The sequence below is a fragment of the Haplochromis burtoni genome, unplaced genomic scaffold, assembly GCF_018398535.1.
Source record: "Haplochromis burtoni strain Fernald_Lab_line unplaced genomic scaffold, NCSU_Asbu1 Contig_176, whole genome shotgun sequence".
In the NCBI taxonomy this organism is placed as follows: Eukaryota; Metazoa; Chordata; class Actinopteri; order Cichliformes; family Cichlidae; genus Haplochromis; species Haplochromis burtoni.
The window spans coordinates 816,277-823,115 of NW_024582537.1; the positions used below are offsets into that span (position 1 = coordinate 816,277).

The 6,839-nt window shown below is 39.9% G+C and overlaps 1 protein-coding gene across 2 annotated transcripts in view; it reads left to right on the forward strand.

Moving 5' to 3' along the window:
• slc8a3 (solute carrier family 8 member 3) overlaps positions 1 to 6,839 on the forward strand; it is a 140,376-nt gene that overhangs the window by 83,713 nt on the left and 49,824 nt on the right. The window lies entirely within an intron of this gene.

The window sequence follows — 6,839 nt, forward strand, 5'->3', positions numbered from 1 at the left end:
CCTCCATCCCTCTTTTTTTTCCTCTTCTCCATCTGCTTTGGACTTGGGGAACACAGAGACTGCTGGCCGCCCGGCAGCCCAGTGCAGCGGAGGTGTGAACCCTCTAATCGTCTGTCATTACCCACTGGCACTTCCCACACTAATACTCAACTTAAGGGCGTCATGTCTAGTGTGTTAGCATCAATAAATCATTATCACATTAATTCTGACACATTAGGGTAATTCACTTTAACAAATGAGGACACTGGTGCGAAGACTGACATCATTTTTACTCTGCTGTACTTTCCTGCATGTGTTTCTTATTTCATAACAAAGAATGCATATTCAATGACACAGAACTGAGCAGATTCAACTTGATGTTATTTTTGCTGAATTTCATACTTGAGCTTTATGACTTATTATTTTTTCCACATTTTAGAGCAAACACAATTTCCATAGAAGTAAAACAGTAAAGGGATGCAGTAAGGGGGTACAAGGATCAAAGCCACTTGCTACAGATAGCATCATTGAAGGATTAGTTTGGCATCATAGGTAATATACTTAATGACTGTCTTGCTTACTTGCCTTTCTACTGTAAGTACAGTGCAGAACTACAATCTGTTGAGAGTTACAGGAAGTACAGAAACTTTGTTTCCTGAGTCATAAGTTCTATCCTGCTCTAGCCTCGCAGCTCGCAGTCATGTACCAAAAGTAGAGCCTTTCTGACTGACATTAAACTGCTTATTAATATTTACTTAATTTTTTCCCCACCATATACATAAACACTTCAGATCCTGCTCATCAGTAAATTTGCCTTCTCTATAATATTTAAGTGCTCTGCCAGTATGAAAATGCCAATCGGATGCTTTCTAGATGGTGGATTAATATATCTGATTGTATGTTTCTGTGTTCGTATGATCTCTTCAGCGCTCGCTAAAAAGCAGCCAAGAATTATGACAGAACCTCCACCGTGTTTTAGAGATGGCTGTACACAGTTGTATCTCTCTCCTGCATATTGACAATTTGGATTTCAAATTATTCATCACTCCATAAGTCCTGTTACCTGTGAATTTCAGCCCAGTTCTTGTGTAATTTGGCACTCCTCAGCCTTTTCTCCCTTTTCTCCTTCCTTAAAAAAGGCTTCTTGACAGCCATGCTTCCACTGAGACCATTTCAGTGAACAGTATATGGATCAACTAAAGGGCCAGATGCAACTGTCAGGTCCTGTGTCAGGTCTTTGCTGGATTTTTTCCCCATCGAGGACATACCTTTCAGATACTGTTCTGAAAGTCATCTACTCTAGATAGTGTTTTTTTTTTTTCTTTTCAGGACTGCCACTGTTTTTTGTCCTCCACTTGACCAGTTTCATAATATTTTTCAAGCACACACTACACACCATGCAGAGATATACTGTATACTGAGATATACTGGCTGTTATCTCTTTAAGAATCACCTTGTTGGGGCAAAAATATTTGTTTATGCTTGTCAAGCTGTGTTACCTTTGTCATTTTCCATTGATTCAGTTAAACAAAAGGGACCAAATTATACATTTTTGCAGCAGGCTGCTGGTAACAAAGTGCCAAAAGATAACATTTAAAATTGTTTCTTTGACTGTAATATACAGGCACAATACTGGTGCATCACTTGAGTTAGGTGCCTTTTTTATGCTTGAATGATTCATAGGTCAGTATTGAGTGGCTTAACAAAAAAACATTCCTCTGAAAATGATCATGTACAAGGACTGGAATGAAAATGAGTGAAAAGGCCGACAATGTCCAAAGAAAAAATGCTTCAGAAAGCCTGAAGAACTATGCTCAAGATCACAACCTCCTAAAACCTGAGCTCTTTCATGGCATGCATTTTTAATGTCTCTTTGCTCTTTGGACTGATTGGGACCTGATGAATGTAAAAACAAAGATTAATTTAATTATTTTTAACCTGATTTTGTATTTTCTGAGAACAATGAGATCCACATGAGGACATTTGCTTTAAATTTCGATAGAACAGTGACAGTATAATGTCCTCGTATAATCAGTATAATTATAATCAGGCACTTGTAGAGCAAAATTTAGTATTTTGGTCTAGACAACCCAAAATGTGATGTCCACACATGTGGACGCCAGGTCCTAGGAGGTTAAAAAAGTCCGGCTCCTTAGCAGCAAAATAGAAAGAAATGAGGGGTGGCTCAAGACTGCTGCACACTACTGTATATTAAGCTATAGCATCCTGTGCTAATGTGTAAAGCCACCATCTGCCACCTTTGTCCCTGTGTTATCACTATTAGCCTGTTTTTATAACTAAAGGTAGAATAACATCCACTATTTACTTCCATGTCATGCAGCTTCATTTGAAGCCATGTACCATTTTCTCATGTCATTTAATATATTTAATATATTTAATAGATGGAATTGTTGTTTCTTGGTATTTTGCACACATATTTCTCTGTTACATGTCAGTAAATATAGTAAATTACTAATATGAAATTGCATATCAACACTATGCATTTGTCTTTGTACTTCTGCTGCTTTTTTTCTCCTTTGTAATGTGCATGTCAAGCTAACTGCATAAAGATTGACTAAAGATAAGTGTTTAGATAATCACATCTCAACTGGTTCATGAAAATACCTGTTACACCTCCGAAAAACTAATATCACAGCAGCTCATACTCAAAAAATGTATCAAAAAACTATAAATAAAACCAGAGCAGCAGAAGCTTACAGTACTTTGTGTGTCTGTGTATACTGTATCACTTTATCAAACCCTCTGTGTCTTTTATGTCAACACATCAATCCAAAGCTTTGCTGTTACACCACTCCCTGTAGATAAAGGCGATATTAAAACTTCTCTTTAAACACTCTGGTTTGCGTCAGTGTGCACAGCAGATGTTTGACAATGCACTCACACAAACTGTATCAACCTGCCTGAATGAACGAATTATTGACAATTTTCACAGACAAATCTCATGTCATGCACAGTGTCTAACAAATTTATCAAACCCCACCCAGTTTAAGGTTTATGCCACAGCTGTCCTACAGTATTGGTAATTACCAAAATAATGTTTAACCTACTAGTGTGTGCTAGTCTTTTAATCTGAATGACATTTTTAATGCTATCCATGAATTTTCAAATTTACCATTTTGCAAAAAATGCATAAAAAAATAGTCGAGTGTGTTATTATTATTTTTTATTATAATGCCAAATTACTTACCAAAATTAATTGTTTGTGTGAGTCATTTTAGTGGCTGAATGTTATGTATGATTCATTTCTGACTTGTTCAGAACTAAAAATAATGGTATTTATTTTGCAAATAACAAAACCGAATTAATGTTGTTATAACCAAATTTTGAGCCGGCCCTCTGGACATGACTGAGTTTTTGACAGATTTCCAAAACATTTGTTGTCTTGTTTTAACGACAGATGTTTACGTAAATTTGTTAAGCACTGTATAGGTTTGTGCGTGATTATATTTAGCCTGTCGGCAGTTATGATTGCGATGCTTTGTGAAGTGTGTGCCATGGGTGTGAATATTACTCTAAATTAGAAAAAGGGAACACTGCAGGACACAGATATTTTCTTTTCCTTTTTTTTTTTGCCACCAGTCATATTCAAACTTATAATACGGACTTATTGTATGGACTCCTTTTCTATTATCTCTTATCTTCTCACCCTTCCTCTTCTTTTTCTCACTTGCTCACTGTGTCTCGCTTACGCACAAGGTGTCCTTTGGCGGTGGTGCGTGACACACTAGGTTGTGGCATTAGTGAGACAGGGCTGTCACTTCTAACTTGTCAACATAAAGCATTACTGATGTGAAGGTGTGTGTTTAAAACCAAACCGCAGTCTTTTACAATAAAAAACAAATCGTTTTTAGTTTTTTAAACCAGCAGGTGAGAAAAGTGTATAACTTCGCGGAGGAGTGAACCATAGTCCATAGCTGCCCCTTTACCTTCGTCCTATGCTATTACCATCCCTGCAAACTCTAATACAGGGGGCGCTACTTCTTGAGCCTCAACCAATGAGCCTCAACATTTGCCATTTAAAAGTTGCAGTAATCCTATAGGCCAAAACATAGATAAAACACTCCCACCAGACGAGCCTGGGCATATGAACACATGTTCTGAAATGAACCCCATTCTTCCAGGTGAAAGTCCGCTACTTAACCCACCGCACTACAAAGTCTTTCTTTCTTCATGTTCTTTCCTCTTTGTACTAATTTATGCTGAAGGATATATTATGGTTTGTACTGATCTTGTCTAAACAGGCTTGTGATTGGATAAAATCTCCTTTCATTGCCTAGATCAGGGGTCTCCAACTCCAGGCCTCAAGTGCCGGTGTCCTGCAGGTTTTGGGTCTCCACACCTGAATCAAATGATTAGTTCATTACCAGGCCTCTGGAGAACTTCAAGACATGTTGAGGCCATTTGAATTTAGCCATTTGAATCAGCTGTGTTGGATCAAGGACACATCTAAAAACTGCAGGACACTGGCCCTTCGAGGCCTGGAGTTAGAGACCCCTGGCCTAGATTTTTAAAAGCCTAAAACCAGAACCTATTGGGTTTGCAGGAGTGTAGTATCCAATATGCAGAAAGGTTATTATTGACTTCAGTTGAAGAGGCTCCAAAAGCATGATGCTTACTCTGTTATCAACACAAACAAAAAAAAATTAATTTTGTGATCTCATTTACTCATTTGCCTGCTAAATGTGACTCATTCTTTGAGAAGTTATTCAATAACACTAATATGGTCATTTATTATTAGAAGATCATTTTCATTGGCATCACTCCCTTGTCAGGTTGGTCAAACTGTCATGGAAAATTAAATATGATTTTTTTTTCCAGATGATTTTCTACTATATTAGGTTTAAGCAGTGCAGAAATCCAATAACTTTAAGATTATTGTGTCTAATGTGACTCTTTTAGGTTTTAGGCATAAAAAAATTCACTTGTCTAATTACTTGTTGCCTATTTCTAAATTAACCTAAGGATCTAAGAGCAAGGATAGCATCTTGGCTTGAAAACTGTAGTAAGTGCGTAGAGAAAGTTGGGAATCTGGGTCCTGTAGCTCATTTTTACTCAGCGTCATTAACTATGTAGCTGTTTTGGGGTTTTTGCATGTGGGATTAGATTAATCGAGAGGCTGCATTTGTAGCTTCGCTGTGAATGTCAGGCCAGATTACCGTTGCCTACAGCAGCCAGGCCGTGTGTGTGTGTGTGTGTGTGTGTGTTCCACTTGCTCATTAGACTCCAGGTCTTTCTTCTTTCAGTCCTGATGACAACTGAGGCGCTTTTCACAGCACTGGAGACGTCTCACCTGTTGATCTAATGTGAAAGGAGAGGGGGAAAGACAAGCATGGATCTTCTTTGTGCTAACAGGTTGAAACTTTAGGCTCACACCCCGCAGCAATTCAAATTCAGATCTAGAAAATACCCCGGGCAGAGACGGGAATTTGGCTATACATTACAGCAAGGTTACTTATGCATTTTCATTCCTCTCGAGATGCTCGGATTAGGAGTTTTATATGCGTGGCATGTGTGCAGCATGCTGGTTTGTGCGGCAGACTTCTGTGCGTGTCAGTGCTTTGACTGACACAAGCGGCGCTACATGTCATGGTGCTGGAAGTACATCAGCGGGATTTTGGGAGAGGGAGCTGCTTTTTGACTTGATACATGAGCAGCTATCCATAATGAATGCTTCCCTGCTACTTATCTTATTAGCTGAACCCCTGCTCTCCAAGTACTTTCCCTAAATAACATGCGTAAAATTGTGTTTTTTGGCCGATCAAGACGAAAAGCGTCTTCCTGTGAAGATGTCAGACGCATAATGAAGTGTGTCATCCCTATCTGAGGGGCGGCAGCGTCGCCGTTGAGTATTGTTGACCTGTCTGTGCTTGCAGGGAATGCTTTAAAGGCCTTGATGTAGTGAATGCAGCAAGACTTGAATTTGCTTATATTTTCCAGCACCAGACAATGTGCGATGAGCTGTTTTCGTGAATCCCGTTGAATCCAACAGAGCTTTTCCTCGAGGAGTTCCTGCTGCGATATGGCAAGTCACTGAGGCATCTGGGTACCTACTGACCACTTAACTGCCTGCGCTTGTCGATAACTCTTTATAAAGATCAATTAGGGCGATCAGTGGTGAGAACGCTGCTGGGGCTGAGGTGCCATATTGAGCTTTTTCTGTGTGATGAAGTCACAAGCAGTCCTTTTCCAGAGAAGGAGCCTGAGCCCTCCAGACATTCCACTTCATTAAAGGGGTGTTCTCCCCAAACCGGAGCAGTGAACTCAGCAACGAGCTGCTTCTCTCTTTCCTCTGCCACGTCTGTGCCTCGAGAGGTGGCCGAGCTCTCGCTGTGTCCAGCCGGCCATCTCGTTTAAAGGGGTTCTGACTGAAACACTGAGCCGCAAAAATCAATTTAGGTAGTAGTGGCAGTTTTTTTTCATTTATCCTTCATTCACCTTCTTGCCCTTGCGAAATGTTCGTTTACACATTTTACAACCCGAGTGATTACACGCTGCTGTTTTCAGTTCATTGTGCTCTTTTTATCTGCCCTGCCGTGGAGTGCTTCTCAACGTCCCCCACCTCCCTCGTACTCGTTCCACTTGTGTCTGGCGACGTGATAAATGTGGTTGTCATGACACCCGTTGTAGCCAATGAGCTCACTGAAACCAGTGTGTGTGTCATGTCCAGCTGCTGACAGACAGGCTGGTCCAAAGCAAGCTGACCTTCCACCTCCTAACCTTTCTTCCATGCTGATTATTAATCCTACTTACAGCACACTTCCTGTGTCCCTCCATCACAAATTAACCTTTTTCTTCTTCTCTTTCCCCTCTCTCTCCTTTTCTGTCCTTTTTTCTCTCAC